The sequence below is a fragment of the Mixophyes fleayi genome, chromosome 3, assembly GCF_038048845.1.
Source record: "Mixophyes fleayi isolate aMixFle1 chromosome 3, aMixFle1.hap1, whole genome shotgun sequence".
Lineage (NCBI taxonomy): Eukaryota > Metazoa > Chordata > Amphibia > Anura > Limnodynastidae > Mixophyes > Mixophyes fleayi.
This window is the reverse complement of record NC_134404.1, coordinates 5,204,616-5,223,339: the sequence shown is the minus strand read 5'-3', so window position 1 is coordinate 5,223,339 and position 18,724 is coordinate 5,204,616. Positions and strand designations below refer to the sequence as shown.

At 36.1% G+C, this 18,724-nt stretch overlaps 10 non-coding genes across 10 annotated transcripts; 8 read left to right on the top strand and 2 right to left on the bottom strand.

The window, feature by feature from the left end:
• Positions 1-175: 175 nt before the first annotated feature.
• On the top strand, positions 176-248 carry TRNAF-GAA (transfer RNA phenylalanine (anticodon GAA)). The gene has a single exon. It is a non-coding gene; the product is annotated as a tRNA-Phe (tRNA).
• A 3,087-nt stretch (positions 249-3,335) lies between these two features.
• On the top strand, positions 3,336-3,407 carry TRNAE-UUC (transfer RNA glutamic acid (anticodon UUC)). Its single transcript has one exon. It is a non-coding gene; the product is annotated as a tRNA-Glu (tRNA).
• A 2,732-nt stretch (positions 3,408-6,139) lies between these two features.
• On the top strand, positions 6,140-6,212 carry TRNAS-GGA (transfer RNA serine (anticodon GGA)). The gene has a single exon. It is a non-coding gene; the product is annotated as a tRNA-Ser (tRNA).
• A 3,820-nt stretch (positions 6,213-10,032) lies between these two features.
• Positions 10,033-10,105, top strand: TRNAF-GAA (transfer RNA phenylalanine (anticodon GAA)). Its single transcript has one exon. It is a non-coding gene; the product is annotated as a tRNA-Phe (tRNA).
• Positions 10,106-11,589: 1,484 nt separating this feature from the next.
• On the top strand, positions 11,590-11,662 carry TRNAF-AAA (transfer RNA phenylalanine (anticodon AAA)). Its single transcript has one exon. It is a non-coding gene; the product is annotated as a tRNA-Phe (tRNA).
• A 918-nt stretch (positions 11,663-12,580) lies between these two features.
• TRNAF-AAA (transfer RNA phenylalanine (anticodon AAA)) lies at positions 12,581-12,653 on the bottom strand. Its single transcript has one exon. It is a non-coding gene; the product is annotated as a tRNA-Phe (tRNA).
• Positions 12,654-14,090: 1,437 nt separating this feature from the next.
• On the top strand, positions 14,091-14,163 carry TRNAF-AAA (transfer RNA phenylalanine (anticodon AAA)). Its single transcript has one exon. It is a non-coding gene; the product is annotated as a tRNA-Phe (tRNA).
• A 918-nt stretch (positions 14,164-15,081) lies between these two features.
• On the bottom strand, positions 15,082-15,154 carry TRNAF-AAA (transfer RNA phenylalanine (anticodon AAA)). Its single transcript has one exon. It is a non-coding gene; the product is annotated as a tRNA-Phe (tRNA).
• A 2,214-nt stretch (positions 15,155-17,368) lies between these two features.
• TRNAF-AAA (transfer RNA phenylalanine (anticodon AAA)) lies at positions 17,369-17,441 on the top strand. The gene has a single exon. It is a non-coding gene; the product is annotated as a tRNA-Phe (tRNA).
• A 705-nt stretch (positions 17,442-18,146) lies between these two features.
• TRNAF-GAA (transfer RNA phenylalanine (anticodon GAA)) lies at positions 18,147-18,219 on the top strand. Its single transcript has one exon. It is a non-coding gene; the product is annotated as a tRNA-Phe (tRNA).
• Positions 18,220-18,724: the final 505 nt, after the last annotated feature.

Genomic DNA, 18,724 nt, shown 5'->3' with positions numbered 1-18,724 from the left:
TAACAATACTTACCTGCAATGCAGCAGCAGATACTAAGGTGTTCATGATTTTCATGGACTCACCTTAAATTTTAATGAAATTTAGAATGAGAAAGTACCTGTAGCTAATTAAAGCTTATTCATTTGAAATCATTATAGTAATCCGAAATTGTGAATACATTCATCTTCCAAGCTGGCCGAAATAGCTCAGCTGGGAGAGCGTTAGACTGAAGATCTAAAGGTCCCTGGTTCGATCCCGGGTTTCGGCATGTTTGAACAGGTGTTTTTTGAAGTGAAAAGCTCGAACTGGAAGTAATTTCAAGATGAAATTCCATAATGTCATCCACCAATTTTTCTTAGCAAAGAAGAATATTCAGCCCCATCTTTCAAATAATCAGAACATTTTATTTAATAACACTGTCCAGAAATACAGGATAAAAAATGTCCATGATTTCAGTAGTCCGGGCTTGACTCTTTATGCAATTGTAATTATCTCAATGAAAAAATTTCTCAGCATTTTGCATCAATGCTTCTATTATAAAATAAAGGTTTTGTGATGGGTGAACATACAGTATAAAAACTGCTATGAAATGCTATGTTTACATTCGAAGCAATCATGAGAAAAAGAAAAACTGTTATATAACCTTGTGTAATCTTCCTGGCATGACTCAGTTTATAGAAAGTTAAGTTGAAGATCCAAAGGATTGTTGGCTTTCAATTTCTGGGGCTTTCTCTCTCTTCTACTACAGGAGAGAAGATTAATGAGCCCTAGCCTTCCACTGAACAATAAAACTAAAATTAACAATACTTACCTGCAATGCAGCAGCAGATACTAAGGTGTTCATGATTTTCATGGACTCACCTTAAATTCCAATGAAATTTAGAATGAGAAAGTACCTGTAGCTAATTAAAGCTTATTCATTTGAAATCATTATAGTAATCCGAAATTGTGAATACATTCATCTTCCAAGCTGGCTGAAATAGCTCAGCTGGGAGAGCGTTAGACTGAAGATCTAAAGGTCCCTGGAAAGGAAGTGAAAAGTTTGAACTGGAAGTAATTTCAAGATGAAATTCCATAATGTCATCCGTAACTTGTGTTCATTTCTGCTGCCTGTTAATCATCCTGCATGCTGCTGAGCCTCTAGTAGGGCAACTATGGTTTCTGTGCTCTGTTGAAGTACAGTGCAGAGGCAGGTGATAGAGACACGAGTTCTGTTACTGGGGATACTTTCCATAGCTCTTTGCAACTCATTAAAATGGAAATGAGAACCTTTTCCACTTCTTGGAAAGTGGCCTCCAGACATCACACATGGATTTATTGCATTGTTACCTATCCTGCTGGATTGGCATTTACAAATCTGCAAGTGGTCAGGGACGTGCCGTGATGATGCAAATCACATCATCAAACATTGCCCACCTCACTGATCACTGAGTGGTCTGGAGCGTGATGATGAAATTAGTGTCATCATAGGCCATGCCAAAACCACTCCATGTCACCACCTGGTTAAATATGAAATACACAGAGAGTTAAGATACATTACAGCAAAGCATGATATATTTGTTCTGCTGCTATGTTGAAACAGGCAACGGAAAAGTCCCATATGGTCTAGCGGTTAGGATTCCTGGTTTTCACCCAGGCGGCCGGGTTCGACTCCTGGTATGGGAAGTTGAAGCTTTTTTGAATGGCAGCAACAGTACCACTTGTTTAATGCCTGCTATGTTAATCTCAGCAACAAAATCCAGGAGAAACTGTGCTTTGGTTATGGAAATGGGATGTGGTCAAATCCACAGGATTTATATACCTGCCAACATTTCTGTATCCAAAATTAGGACAGAACTGGTCTGACCCCATATTTCAACATCCATCTTCCAAATTTCGAGTGGGACAACCCTATTTTATATGTAACACATCCTTCATGTGAAAAAAAAGAACTCTTGAACTTGTGGATCAATGGGTTTCCAGGGAGAGTTCACAACTTTTTAATGGTGCAGTAGGGATGTTCTGAATGAAACTAGACTACGCAAATGCTTACAAACCAATAATGTCTGCTTCTGTGCCCAGAATTTCTCCGCTTTCCTTAATCAGCATACAAAGGACAGGTTTAAGAGACCACGGATGGGAACTGAAATACAATATTACTTCTGAAATCCCATGGATCTGAACCCATAGAAGATGCATTGTAAAAACAGAGAGTACTGTGAGAAATAGTGGTGGCAGCGTGGACCATTGACTAGAAATCCATTTTTGTCTCACTGGGCAAAAGTTTGACAATTTGTCACCACAATTTCTGGAATTTTCATCAATTAAAAAAGTCAAGCTAAATTGGAGAACGCAGAAGAGGTTGAAAATTTTCCAGCATTTTTAATCTTGACGTAAAGGCGTCTGCAGTTGGAAAATCTAAGGAAGCTGTTTTCCCAACTATTTCTGGAGCTAATTAATTCAAAATGAACAAGTAAAAATCAAACTTTTAATGATGTATTACCAATTATTAAACATGACAATTTTTACAACTTTTGATGAGCAAGTAGACCAGAAATAAAAATGTGGATCTCTTTATCTAGACAAGCAATTTTTCTGTTTTAAGGATAATTCAATTCTGTTTGTGTTGTCACTCAGTCAGATGTAGTGCACATGACATCAGAAGTCCTCTAAAGCACAATCTTTCGATAGCTCAGCTGGTAGAGCAGAGGACTGTAGAGGAAATTGATACAGAAATCCTTAGGTCACTGGTTCAACTCCGGCTCGAAGGAAAGTTTTTCATATCATTTTAGAGGGCAATTTCTGACATATTAAATACCCAGAAATATGCATGACTCATGCTGTTTATCTTTAATAGTCAGAGAAACTGTAACTTGTTTTCATTTCTGTTGCCTGTTAATCATCCTGCATGCTGCTGAGCCTCTAGTAGGTCAATTATGGTTTCTGTGCTCTGTTGAAGTACAGTGCAGAGGCAGGTGATAGAGACAAGAGTTCTGTTACTGGGGATACTTTCCATAGCTCTTTGCAACTCATTAAAATGGAAATGAGAACCTTTTCCACTTCTTGGAAAGTGGCCTCCAGACATCACACATGGATTTATTGCATTGTTACCTATCCTGCTGGATTGGCATTTACAAATCTGCAAGTGTTCAGGGACGTGCCGTGATGATGCAAATCACATCATTAAACATTGCCCACCTCACTGATCACTGAGTGGTCTGGTGCGTGATGATGAAATTAGTGTCATCATAGGCCATGCCAAACCCACTCCATGTCACCACCTGGTTAAATATGAAATACACAGAGAGTTAAGATACATTACAGCAAAGCATGATATATTTGTTCTGCTGCTATGCTGAAACACTCAACGGAAAAGTCCCATGTGGTCTAGCAGTTAGGATTCCTGGTTTTCACCCAGGCGGCCCGGGTTCGACTCCCGGTATGGGAAGTTGAAGCTTTTTTGAATGGCAGCAACAGTACCACTTGTTTAATGCCTGCTCTGTTGATCTCAGCAACAAAATCCAGGAGAAACTGTGCTTTGGTTATGGAAATGGGATGTGGTCAAATCCACAGGATTTATATACCTCCCAACATTTCTGTATCCAAAATTAGGACAGAACTGGTCTGACCCCATATTTCAACATCCATCTTCCAAATTTCGAGTGGGACAACCCTATTTTATATGTAACACATCCTTCATGTGAAAAAAAAGAACTCTTGAACTTGTGGATCAATGGGTTTCCAGGGAGAGTTCACAACTTTTTAATGGTGCAGTAGGGATGTTCTGAATGAAACTAGACTACGCAAATGCTTACAAACCAATAATGTCTGCTTCTGTGCCCAGAATTTCTCCGCTTTCCTTAATCAGCATACAAAGGACAGGTTTAAGAGACCACGGATGGGAACTGAAATACAATATTACTTCTAAAATCCCATGGATCTGAACCCATAGAAGATGATTTGTAAAAACAGAGAGTACTGTGAGAAATAGTGGTGTCAGCGTGGACCATTGACTAGAAATCCATTTTTGTCTCACTGGGCAAAAGTTTGACAATTTGTCACCACAATTTCTGGAATATTCATCAATTATAAAAGTCAAGCTAAATTGGAGAACGCAGAAGAGGTTGAAAATTTTCCAGCATTTTTAATCTTGACGTAAAGGCGTCTGCAGTTGGAAAATCTAAGGAAGCTGTTTTCCCAACTATTTCTGGAGCTAATTAATTCAAAATGAACAAGTAAAAATCAAACTTTTAATGATGTATTACCAATTATTAAACATGACAATTTTTACAACTTTTGATGAGCAAGTAGACCAGAAATAAAAATGTGGATCTCTTTATCTAGACAAGCAATTTTTCTGTTTTAAGGATAATTCAATTCTGTTTGTGTTTTCACTCAGTCAGATGTAGTGCACATGACATCAGAAGTCCTCTAAAGCACAATCCTTCGATAGCTCAGCTGGTAGAGCAGAGGACTGTAGAGGAAATTGGTACAGAAATCCTTAGGTCGCTGGTTCAACCCTGGCTCAAAGGAAAGCTTTCATATAATTTTAGAGGGCAATTTCTGACATATTAAATACCCATAAATATGTATGACTCATGCTGTTTATCTTTAATAGTCAGAGAAACTGTAACTTGTTTTCATTTCTGCTGCCTGTTAATCATCCTGCATGCTGCTGAGCCTCTAGTAGGGCAATTATGGTTTCTGTGCTCTGTTGAAGTACAGTGCAGAGGCAGGTGATAGAGACACGAGTTCTGTTACTGGGAATACTTTCCATAGCTCTTTGCAACTCATTAAAATGGAAATGAGAACCTTTTCCACTTCTTGGAAAGTGGCCTCCAGACATCACACATGGATTTATTGCATTGTTACCTATCCTGCTGGATTGGCATTTACAAATCTGCAAGTGGTCAGGGACGTGCCGTGATGATGCAAATCACATCATCAAACATTGCCCACCTCACTGATCACTGAGTGGTCTGGAGCGTGATGATGAAATTAGTGTCATCTTAGGCCATGCCAAACCCACTCCATGTCACCACCTGGTTAAATATGAAATACACAGAGAGTTAAGATACATTTACTTACTTTTATGACTCAGTTTGGAGAAAGTTAGGTTGAAGATCCAAAGGATTGTTGGCTTTCAATTTCTGGGGCTTTCTTTCTCTTCTACTACAGGAGAGAAGATTAATGAGCCCTAGCCTTCCACTAAATAATAAAACTAAAATTAACAATACTTACCTGCAATGCAGCAGCAGATACTAAGGTGTTCATGATTTTCATGGACTCACCTTAAATTCCAATGAAATTTAGAATGTGAAAGTACCTGTAGCTAATTAAAGCTTATTCATTTGAAATCATTATAGTAATCCGAAATTGTGAATACATTCATTTTCCAAGCTGGCCGAAATAGCTCAGCTGGGAGAGCGTTAGACTGAAGATCTAAAGGTCCCTGGTTCAATCCTGGGTTTTGGCATGTTTGAACAGGTGTTTTTTTAAGTGAAAAGCTCAAACTGGAAGTAATTTCAAGATGAAATTCCATAATGTCATCCACCAATTTTTCTTAGCAAAGAAGAATATTCAGCCCCATCTTTCAAATAATCAGAACATTTCATTTAATAACACTGTCCAGAAACACAGGATAAAAAGTGTCCATGATTTCAGTAGTCCGGGCTTGACTCTTTATGCAATTGTAATTATCTCAATGATAAAATTTCTCAGCATTTTGCATCAATGCTTCTATTATAAAATAAAGGTTTTCTGATAGGTGAACATACAGTATAAAACTGCTATGAAATGCTATGTTTACATTCGAAGCAATCATGATGAAAGGAAAAACTGTTATATAACCTTGTGTATTCTTCCTGGCATAACTCAGTTTGGAAAAAGTTTGGTTGAAGATCCAAAGGATTGTTGGCTTTCAATTTCTTGGGCTTTCTCTCTTTTCTACTACAGGAGAGAAGATTAATGAGCCCTAGCCTTCCACTGAATAATAAAACTAAAATTAAGAATACTTACCTGCAATGCAGCAGCAGATACTAAGGTATTCATGATTTTCATGGACTCACCTTAAATTCCAATGAAATTTAGAATGTGAAAGTACCTGTAGCTAATTAAAGCTTATTCATTTGAAATCATTATAGTAATCCGAAATTGTGAATACATTCATCTTCCAAGCTGGCCGAAATAGCTCAGCTGGGAGAGCATTAGACTGGAGATCTAAAGGTCCCTTGTTCGATCCCGGTTTTTGGCGTGTTTGAACAGGTGTTTTTTTAAGTGAAAAGCTGAAACTGGAAGTAATTTCAAGATGAAATTCCATAATGTCATCCACCAATTTTTCTTAGCAAAGAAGAATATTCATCCCCATCTTTCAAATAATCAGAACATTTCATTTAATAACACTGTCCAGAAATACAGGATAAAAAGTGTCCATGATTTCAGTAGTCCGGGTTTGACTCTTTATGCAATTGTAATTATCTCAATGATAAAATTTCTCAGCATTTTGCATCAATGCTTCTATTATAAAATAAAGGTTTTGAGATGGGTGAACATACAGTATAAAAACTGCTATGAAATGCTATGTTTACATTCGAAGCAATCATGATGAAAGGAAAAACTGTTATATAACCTTGTGTAATCTTCCTGGCATGACTAAGTTTGGAGAAAGTTAAGGTTGAAGATCCAAAGGATTGTTGGCTTTCAATTTCTGGGGCTTTCTCTCTCTTCTACTACAGGAGAGAAGATTAATGAGCCCTAGCCTTCCACTGAATAATAAAACTAATATTAACAATACTTACCTGCAATGCAGCAGCAGATACTAAGGTGTTCATGATTTTCATGGACTCACCTTAAATTCCAATGAAATTTAGAATGAGAAAGTACCTGTAGCTAATTAAAGCTTATTCATTTGAAATCATTATAGTAATCCGAAATTGTGAATACATTCATCTTCCAAGCTGGCCGAAATAGCTCAGCTGGGAGACCGTTAGACTGAAGATCTAAAGGTTTCTGGTTCGATACCGGGTTTCGGCATGTTTGAACAGGTGTTTTTTGAAGTGAAAAGCTCGAACTGGAAGTAATTTCAAGATGAAATTCCATAATGTCATCCACCAATTTTTCTTAGCAAAGAAGAATATTCAGCCCCATCTTTCAAATAATCAGAACATTTCATTTAATAACACTGTCCAGAAATACACGATAAAAAGTGTCCATGATTTCAGTAGTCCGGGCTTGACTCTTTATGCAATTGTAATTATCTCAATGATAAAATTTCTCAGCATTTTGCATCAATGCTTCTATTATAAAATAAAGGTTTTATGATGGGTGAACATACAGTATAAAAACTGCTATGAAATGCTATGTTTACATTCGAAGCAATCATGATGAAAGGAAAAACTGTTATATAACCTTGTGTAATCTTCCTGGCATGACTCAGTTTGGAGAAAGTTAGGTTGAAGATCCAAAGGATTGTTGGCTTTCAATTTCTGGGGCTTTCTCTCTCTTCTACTACAGGAGAGAAGAATTAATAAGCCCCTAGCCTTCCACTGAACAATAAAGCTAAAATTAACAATACTTACCTGCAATGCAGCAGCAGATACTAAGGTGTTCATGATTTTCATGGACTCACCTTAAATTCCAATGAAATTTAGAATGAGAAAGTACCTGTAGCTAATTAAAGCTTATTCATTTGAAATCATTATAGTAATCCGAAATTGTGAATACATTCATCTTCCAAGCTGGCCGAAATAGCTCAGCTGGGAGAGCGTTAGACTGAAGATCTCAAGGTCCCTGGTTCGATCCTGGGTTTCGGCATGTTTGAACAGGTGTTTTTTGAAGTGAAAAGCTCGAACTGGAAGTAATTTCAAGATGAAATTCCATAATGTCATCCACCAATTTTTCTTAGCAAAGAAGAATATTCAGCCCCATCTTTCAAATAATCAGAACATTTTCATTTAATAACACTGTCCAGAAATACAGGATAAAAAGTGTCCATGATTTCAATAGTCCGGGCTTGACTCTTTATGCAATTGTAATTATCTCAATGATAAAATTTCTCAGCATTTTGCATCAATGCTTCTATTATAAAATAAAGGTTTTGTGATAGGTGAACATACAGTATAAAAACTGCTATGAAATGCTATGTTTACATTCGAAGCAATCATGATGAAAGGAAAAACTGTTATATAACCTTGTGTAATCTTCTGGCATGACTCAGTTTGGAGAAAGTTAGGTTGAAGATCCAAAATGTTGTTGGCTTTCAATTTCTGGGGCTTTCTCTCTCTTCTACTAAAGAGAGAAGATTAATGAGCCCTAGCCTTCCACTGAACAATAAAACTAAAATTAACAATACTTACCTGCAATGCAGCAGCAGATACTAAGGTGTTCAGGATTTTCATGGACTCACCTTAAATTCCAATGAAATTTAGAATGAGAAAGTACCTGTAGCTAATTAAAGCTTATTCATTTGAAATCATTATAGTAATCCGAAATTGTGAATACATTCATCTTCCAAGCTGGCTGAAATAGCTCAGCTGGGAGAGTGTTTGACTGAAGATCTAAGAGTCCCTGGTTCGATCCCGGGTTTCAGCATGTTTGAACAGGGTGTTTTTTGAAGTGAAAAGCTCGAACTGGAAGTAATTTCAAGATGAAATTCCATAATGTCATCCACCAATTTTTCTTAGCAAAGAAGAATATTCAGCCCCATCTTTCAAATAATCAGAACATTTCATTTAATAACACTGTCCAGAAATACACGATAAAAAGTGTCCATGATTTCAGTAGTCCGGGCTTGACTCTTTATGCAATTGTAATTATCTCAATGATAAAATTTCTCAGCATTTTGCATCAATGCTTCTATTATAAAATAAAGGTTTTGTGATGGGTGAACATACAGTATAAAAACTGCTATGAAATGCTATGTTTACATTCGAAGCAATCATGATGAAAGGAAAAACTGTTATATAACCTTGTGTAATCTTCCTGGCATGACTCAGTTTGGAGAAAGTTAGGTTGAAGATCCAAAGGATTGTTGGCTTTCAATTTCTGGGGCTTTCTCTCTCTTCTACTACAGGAGAGAAGATTAATGAGCCCTAGCCTTCCACTGAATAATAAAACTAAAATTAACAATACTTACCTGCAATGCAGCAGCAGATACTAAGGTGTTCATGATTTTCATGGACTCACCTTAAATTCCAATGAAATTTAGAATGAGAAAGTACCTTTAGCTAATTAAAGCTTATTCATTTGAAATCATTATAGTAATCCGAAATTGTGAATACATTCATCTTCCAAGCTGGCTGAAATAGCTCAGCTGGGAGAGCGTTAGACTGAAGGTCTAAAGGTCCCTGGTTCGATCCCGGGTTTCGGCGTGTTTGAACAGGTGTATTTTTAAGTGAAAAGCTCGAACTGGAAGTAATTTCAAGATGAAATTCCATAATGTCATCCACCAATTTTTCTTAGCAAAGAAGAATATTCAGCCCCATCTTTCAAATAATCAGAACATTTCATTTAATAACACTGTCCAGAAATACAGGATAAAAAGTGTCCATGATTTCTGTAGTCCGGGCTTGACTCTTTATGCAATTGTAATTATCTCAATGATAAAATTTCTCAGCATTTTGCATCAATGCTTCTATTATAAAATAAAGGTTTTGTGATGGGTGAACATACAGTATAAAAACTGCTATGAAATGCTATTTTTACATTCGAAGCAATCATGATGAAAAGAAAAACTGTTAAATAACCTTGTGTAATCTTACTGGCATGACTCAGTTTGGAGAAAGTTAGGTTGAAGATCCAAAGGATTGTTGGCTTTCAATTTCTGGGGCTTTCTCTCTCTTCTACTACAGGAGAGAAGATTAATGAGCCCTAGCCTTCCACTGAACAATAAAACTAAAATTAACAATACTTACCTGCAATGCAGCAGCAGATACTAAGGTGTTCATGATTTTCATGGACTCACCTTAAATTCCAATGAAATTTAGAATGAGAAAGTACCTGTAGCTAATTAAAGCTTATTCATTTAAAATCATTATAGTAATCCGAAATTGTGAATACATTCATCTTCCAAGCTGGCCGAAATAGCTCAGCTGGGAGAGCGTTAGACTGAAGATCTAAAGGTCCCTGGTTCGATCCCGGGTTTCGGCATGTTTGAACAGGTGTTTTTTTGAAGTGAAAAGCTCGAACTGGAAGTAATTTCAAGATGAAATTCCATAATGTCATCCACCAATTTTTCTTTGCAAAGAAGAATATTCAGCCCCATCTTTCAAATAATCAGAACATTTCATTTAATAACACTGTCCAGAAATACAGGATAAAAAGTGTCCATGATTTCAATAGTCTGGGCTGGACTCATTATGCAATTGTAATTATCTCAATGATAAAATTTCTCAGCATTTTGCATCAATGCTTCTATTATAAAATAAAGGTTTTGTGATGGGTGAACATACAGTATAAAAACTGCTATGAAATGCTATGTTTACATTCGAAGCAATCATAATGAAAGGAAAAACTGTTATATAACCTTGTGTAATCTTCCTGGCATGACTCAGTTTGGAGAAAGTTAGGTTGAAGATCCAAAATGTTGTTGGCTTTCAATTTCTGGGGCTTTCTCTCTCTTCTACTACAGGAGAGAAGATTAATGAGCCCTAGCCTTCCACTGAACAATAAAACTAAAATTAACAATACTTACCTGCAATGCAGCAGCAGATACTAAGGTGTTCATGATTTTCATGGACTCACCTTAAATTCCAATGAAATTTAGAATGAGAAAGTACCTGTAGCTAATTAAAGCTTATTCATTTGAAATCATTATAGTAATCCGAAATTGTGAATACATTCATCTTCCAAGCTGGCCGAAATAGCTCAGCTGGGAGAGTGTTAGATTGAAGATCTAAAGGTCCCTGGTTCGATACCGGGTTTCGGCATGTTTGAACAGGTGTTTTTTGAAGTGAAAAGCTCGAACTGGAAGTAATTTCAAGATGAAATTCCATAATGTCATCCACCAATTTATCTTAGCAAAGAAGAATATTCAGCCCCATCTTTCAAATAATCAGAACATTTCATTTAATAACACTGTCCAGAAATACACGATAAAAAGTGTCCATGATTTCAGTAGTCCGGGCTTGACTCTTTATGCAATTGTAATTATCTCAATGATAAAATTTCTCAGCATTTTGCATCAATGCTTCTATTATAAAATAAAGGTTTTGTGATGGGTGAACATACAGTATAAAAACTGCTATGAAATGCTATGTTTACATTCGAAGCAATCATGATGAAAGGAAAAACTGTTATATAACCTTGTGTAATCTTCCTGGCATGACTCAGTTTGGAGAAAGTTAGGTTGAAGATCCAAAGGATTGTTGGCTTTCAATTTCTGGGGCTTTCTCTCTCTTCTACTACAGGAGAGAAGATTAATGAGCCCTAGCCTTCCACTGAATAATAAAACTAAAATTAACAATACTTACCTGCAATGCAGCAGCAGATACTAAGGTGTTCATGATTTTCATGGACTCACCTTAAATTCCAATGAAATTTAGAATGAGAAAGTACCTTTAGCTAATTAAAGCTTATTCATTTGAAATCATTATAGTAATCCGAAATTGTGAATACATTCATCTTCCAAGCTGGCCGAAATAGCTCAGCTGGGAGAGCGTTAGACTAAAGATCTAAAGGTCCCTGGTTCGATACCGGGTTTCGGTATGTTTGAACAGGTGTTTTTTGAAGTGAAAAGCTCGAACTGGAAGTAATTTCAAGATGAAATTCCATAATGTCATCCACCAATTTTTCTTAGCAAAGAAGAATATTCAGCCCCATCTTTCAAATAATCAGAACATTTCATTTAATAACACTGTCCAGAAATACACGATAAAAAGTGTCCATGATTTCAGTAGTCCGGGCTTGACTCTTTATGCAATTGTAATTATCTCAATGATAAAATTTCTCAGCATTTTGCATCAATGCTTCTATTATAAAATAAAGGTTTTGTGATGGGTGAACATACAGTATAAAAACTGCTATGAAATGCTATGTTTACATTCGAAGCAATCATGATGAAAGGAATTACCTGCATTGCAGGTAAGTATTGTTGATTTTAGTTTTATTATTCAGTGGAAGGCTAGGGCTCATTAATCTTCTCTCCTGTAGTAGAAGAGAGAGAAAGCCCCAGAAATTGAAAGCCAACAATCCTTTGGATCTTCAACCTAACTTTCTCCAAACTGAGTCATGCCAGGAAGATTACACAAGGTTATATAACAGTTTTTCCTTTCATCATGATTGCTTCGAATGTAAACATAGCATTTCATAGCAGTTTTTATACTGTATGTTCACCCATCACAAAACCTTTATTTTATAATAGAAGCATTGATGCAAAATGCTGAGAAATTTTATCATTGAGATAATTACAATTGCATAAAGAGTCAAGCCCGGACTACAGAAATCATGGACACTTTTTATCGTGTATTTCTGGACAGTGTTATTAAATGAAATGTTCTGATTATTTGAAAGATGGGGCTGAATATTCTTCTTTGCTAAGAAAAATTGGTGGATGACATTATGGAATTTCATCTTGAAATTACTTCCAGTTCGAGCTTTTCACTTCAAAAAACACCTGTTCAAACACGCCGAAACCCGGTATCGAACCAGGGACCTTTAGATCTTTAGTCTAACGCTCTCCCAGCTGAGCTATTTCGGCCAGCTTGGAAGATGAATGTATTCACAATTTCGGATTACTATAATGATTTCAAATGAATAAGCTTTAATTAGCTAAAGGTACTTTCTCATTCTAAATTTCATTGGAATTTAAGGTGAGTCCATGAAAATCATGAACACCTTAGTATCTGCTGCTGCATTGCACGTAAGTATTGTTAATTTTAGTTTTATTATTCAGTGGAAGGCTAGGGCTCATTAATCTTCTCTCCTGTAGTAGAAGAGAGAGAAAGCCCCAGAAATTGAAAGCCAACAATCCTTTGGATCTTCAACCTAACTTTTCATCATGATGAAAGAAAAAAACTGTTATATAACCTTGTGTAATCTTCCTGGCATGACTCAGTTTGGAGAAAGTTAGGTTGAAGATCCAAAGGATTGTTGGCTTTCAATTTCTTGGGCTTTCTCTCTCTTCTACTACAGGAGAGAGGATTAATGAGCCCTAGCCTTCCACTGAATAATAAAACTAAAATTAACAATACTTACCTGCAATGCAGCAGCAGATACTAAGGTGTTCATGATTTTCATGGACTCACCTTAAATTCCAATGAAATTTAGAATGAGAAAGTACCTGTAGCTAATTAAAGCTTATTCATTTGAAATCATTATAGTAATCCGAAATTGTGAATACATTCATCTTCCAAGCTGGCCGAAATAGCTCAGCTGGGAGAGTGTTAGATTGAAGATCTAAAGGTCCCTGGTTCGATACCGGGTTTCGGCATGTTTGAACAGGTGTTTTTTGAAGTGAAAAGCTCGAACTGGAAGTAATTTCAAGATGAAATTCCATAATGTCATCCACCAATTTATCTTAGCAAAGAAGAATATTCAGCCCCATCTTTCAAATAATCAGAACATTTCATTTAATAACACTGTCCAGAAATACACGATAAAAAGTGTCCATGATTTCAGTAGTCCGGGCTTGACTCTTTATGCAATTGTAATTATCTCAATGATAAAATTTCTCAGCATTTTGCATCAATGCTTCTATTATAAAATAAAGGTTTTGTGATGGGTGAACATACAGTATAAAAACTGCTATGAAATGCTATGTTTACATTCGAAGCAATCATGATGAAAGGAAAAACTGTTATATAACCTTGTGTAATCTTCCTGGCATGACTCAGTTTGGAGAAAGTTAGGTTGAAGATCCAAAGGATTGTTGGCTTTCAATTTCTGGGGCTTTCTCTCTCTTCTACTACAGGAGAGAAGATTAATGAGCCCTAGCCTTCCACTGAATAATAAAACTAAAATTAACAATACTTACCTGCAATGCAGCAGCAGATACTAAGGTGTTCATGATTTTCATGGACTCACCTTAAATTCCAATGAAATTTAGAATGAGAAAGTACCTTTAGCTAATTAAAGCTTATTCATTTGAAATCATTATAGTAATCCGAAATTGTGAATACATTCATCTTCCAAGCTGGCCGAAATAGCTCAGCTGGGAGAGCGTTAGACTAAAGATCTAAAGGTCCCTGGTTCGATACCGGGTTTCGGTATGTTTGAACAGGTGTTTTTTGAAGTGAAAAGCTCGAACTGGAAGTAATTTCAAGATGAAATTCCATAATGTCATCCACCAATTTTTCTTAGCAAAGAAGAATATTCAGCCCCATCTTTCAAATAATCAGAACATTTCATTTAATAACACTGTCCAGAAATACACGATAAAAAGTGTCCATGATTTCAGTAGTCCGGGCTTGACTCTTTATGCAATTGTAATTATCTCAATGATAAAATTTCTCAGCATTTTGCATCAATGCTTCTATTATAAAATAAAGGTTTTGTGATGGGTGAACATACAGTATAAAAACTGCTATGAAATGCTATGTTTACATTCGAAGCAATCATGATGAAAGGAATTACCTGCATTGCAGGTAAGTATTGTTGATTTTAGTTTTATTATTCAGTGGAAGGCTAGGGCTCATTAATCTTCTCTCCTGTAGTAGAAGAGAGAGAAAGCCCCAGAAATTGAAAGCCAACAATCCTTTGGATCTTCAACCTAACTTTCTCCAAACTGAGTCATGCCAGGAAGATTACACAAGGTTATATAACAGTTTTTCCTTTCATCATGATTGCTTCGAATGTAAACATAGCATTTCATAGCAGTTTTTATACTGTATGTTCACCCATCACAAAACCTTTATTTTATAATAGAAGCATTGATGCAAAATGCTGAGAAATTTTATCATTGAGATAATTACAATTGCATAAAGAGTCAAGCCCGGACTACAGAAATCATGGACACTTTTTATCGTGTATTTCTGGACAGTGTTATTAAATGAAATGTTCTGATTATTTGAAAGATGGGGCTGAATATTCTTCTTTGCTAAGAAAAATTGGTGGATGACATTATGGAATTTCATCTTGAAATTACTTCCAGTTCGAGCTTTTCACTTCAAAAAACACCTGTTCAAACACGCCGAAACCCGGTATCGAACCAGGGACCTTTAGATCTTTAGTCTAACGCTCTCCCAGCTGAGCTATTTCGGCCAGCTTGGAAGATGAATGTATTCACAATTTCGGATTACTATAATGATTTCAAATGAATAAGCTTTAATTAGCTAAAGGTACTTTCTCATTCTAAATTTCATTGGAATTTAAGGTGAGTCCATGAAAATCATGAACACCTTAGTATCTGCTGCTGCATTGCACGTAAGTATTGTTAATTTTAGTTTTATTATTCAGTGGAAGGCTAGGGCTCATTAATCTTCTCTCCTGTAGTAGAAGAGAGAGAAAGCCCCAGAAATTGAAAGCCAACAATCCTTTGGATCTTCAACCTAACTTTTCATCATGATGAAAGAAAAAACTGTTATATAACCTTGTGTAATCTTCCTGGCATGACTCAGTTTGGAGAAAGTTAGGTTGAAGATCCAAAGGATTGTTGGCTTTCAATTTCTTGGGCTTTCTCTCTCTTCTACTACAGGAGAGAGGATTAATGAGCCCTAGCCTTCCACTGAATAATAAAACTAAAATTAACAATACTTACCTGCAATGCAGCAGCAGATACTAAGGTGTTCATGATTTTCATGGACTCACCTTAAATTCCAATGAAATTTAGAATGAGAAAGTACCTGTAGCTAATTAAAGCTTATTCATTTGAAATCATTATAGTAATCCGAAATTGTGAATACATTTATCTTCCAAGCTGGCCGAAATAGCTCAGCTGGGAGAGCGTTAGACTGAAGATCTAAAGGTCCCTGGTTCGATCCTGGGTTTCGGCATGTTTGAACAGGTGTTTTTTGAAGTGAAAAGCTCGAACTGGAAGTAATTTCAAGATGAAATTCCATAATGTCATCCACCAATTTTTCTTAGCAAAGAAGAATATTCAGCCCCATCTTTCAAATAATCAGAACATTTCATTTAATAACACTGTCCAGAAATACAGGATAAAAAGTGTCCATGATTTCAGTAGTCCGGGCTTGACTCTTTATGCAATTGTAATTATCTCAATGATAAAATTTCTCAGCATTTTGCATCAATGCTTCTATTATAAAATAAAGGTTTTGTGATGGGTGAACATACAGTATAAAAACTGCTATGAAATGCTATGTTTACATTCGAAGCAATCAAGATGAAAGGAAAAACTGTTGTATAACCTTGTGTAATCTTCCTGGCATGACTCAGTTTGGAGAAAGTTAGGTTGAAGATCCAAAGGATTGTTGGCTTTCAATTTCTGGGGCTTTCTCTCTCTTCTACTACAGGAGAGAAGATTAATGAGCCCTAGCCTTCCACTGAAAAATAAAACTAAAATTAACAATACTTACCTGCAATGCAGCAGCAGATACTAAGGTGTTCATGATTTTCATGGACTCACCTTAAATTCCAATGAAATTTAGAATGAGAAAGTACCTGTAGCTAATTAAAGCTTATTCATTTGAAATCATTATAGTAATCCGAAATTGTGAATACATACATCTTCCAAGCTGGCCGAAATAGCTCAGCTGGAAGAGTGTTAGACTGAAGATCTAAAGATCCCTGGTTCGATCCTGGGTTTCGGCATGATTGAACAGGTGTTTTTTGAAGTGAAAAGCTCGAACTGGAAGTAATTTCAAGATGAAATTCCATAATGTCATCCACCAATTTTTCTTAGCAAAGAAGAATATTCAGCCCCATCTTTCAAATAATCAGAACATTTCATTTAATAACACTGTCCAGAAATACAGGATAAAAAGTGTCCATGATTTCAGTAGTCTGGGCTTGACTCTTTATGCAATTGTAATTATCTCAATGATAAAATTTCTCAGCATTTTGCATCAATGCTTCTATTATAAAATAAAGGTTTTGTGATGGGTGAACATACAGTATAAAAACTGCTATGAAATGCTATGTTTACATTCGAAGCAATCATGATGAAAGGAAAAACTGTTATATAACCTTGTGTAATCTTCCTGGCATGACTCAGTTTGGAGAAAGTTAGGTTGAAGATCCAAAGGATTGTTGGCTTTCAATTTCTGGGGCTTTCTCTCTCTTCTACTACAGGAGAGAAGATTAATGAGCCCTAGCCTTCCACTGAATAATAAAACTAAAATTAACAATACTTACCTGCAATGCAGCAGCAGATACTAAGGTGTTCATGATTTTCATGGACTCACCTTAAATTCCAATGAAATTTAGAATGAGAAAGTACCTGTAGCTAATTAAAGCTTATTCATTTGAAATCATTATAGTAATCCGAAATTGTGAATACATTCATCTTCCAAGCTGGCCGAAATAGCTCAGCTGGGAGAGCGTTAGACTAAAGATCTAAAGGTCCCTGGTTCGATACCGGGTTTCGGCATGTTTGAACAGGTGTTTTTTGAAGTGAAAAGCTCGAACTGGAAGTAATTTCAAGATGAAATTCCATAATGTCATCCACCAATTTTTCTTAGCAAAGAAGAATATTCAGCCTCATCTTTCAAATAATCAGAACATTTCATTTAATAACACTGTCCAGAAATACACGATAAAAAGTGTCCATGATTTCAGTAGTCCGGGCTTGACTCTTTATGCAATTGTAATTATCTCAATGATAAAATTTCTCAGCATTTTGCATCAATGCTTCTATTATAAAATAAAGGTTTTGTGATGGGTGAACATACAGTATAAAAACTGCTATGAAATGCTATGTTTACATTCGAAGCAATCATGATGAAAGGAAAAACTGTTATATAACCTTGTGTAATCTTCCTGGCATGACTCAGTTTGGAGAAAGTTAGGTTGAAGATCCAAAGGATTGTTGGCTTTCAATTTCTGGGGCTTTCTCTCTCTTCTACTACAGGAGAGAAGATTAATGAGCCCTAGCCTTCCACTGAATAATAAAACTAAAATTAACAATACTTACCTGCAATGCAGCAGCAGATACTAAGGTGTTCATGATTTTCATGGACTCACCTTAAATTCCAATGAAATTTAGAATGAGAAAGTACCTTTAGCTAATTAAAGCTTATTCATTTGAAATCATTATAGTAATCCGAAATTGTGAATACATTCATCTTCCAAGCTGGCTGAAATAGCTCAGCTGGGAGAGCGTTAGACTGAAGATCTAAAGGTCCCTGGTTCGATCCCGGGTTTCGGCGTGTTTGAACAGGTGTTTTTTGAAGTGAAAAGCTCGAACTGGAAGTAATTTCAAGATGAAATTCCATAATGTCATCCACCAATTTTTCTTAGCAAAGAAGAATATTCAGCCCCATCTTTCAAATAATCAGAACATTTCATTTAATAACACTGTCCAGAAATACAGGATAAAAAGTGTCCATGAATTCTGTAGTCCGGGCTTGACTCTTTATGCAATTGTAATTATCTCAATGATAAAATTTCTCAGCATTTTGCATCAATGCTTCTATTATAAAATAAAGGTTTTGTGATGGGTGAACATACAGTATAAAAACTGCTATGAAATGCTATGTTTACATTCGAAGCAATCATGATGAAAGGAAAAACTGTTAAATAACCTTGTGTAATCTTCCTGGCATGACTCAGTTTGGAGAAAGTTAGGTTGAAGATCCAAAGGATTGTTGGCTTTCAATTTCTGGGGCTTTCTCTCTCTTCTACTACAGGAGAGAAGATTAATGAGCCCTAGCC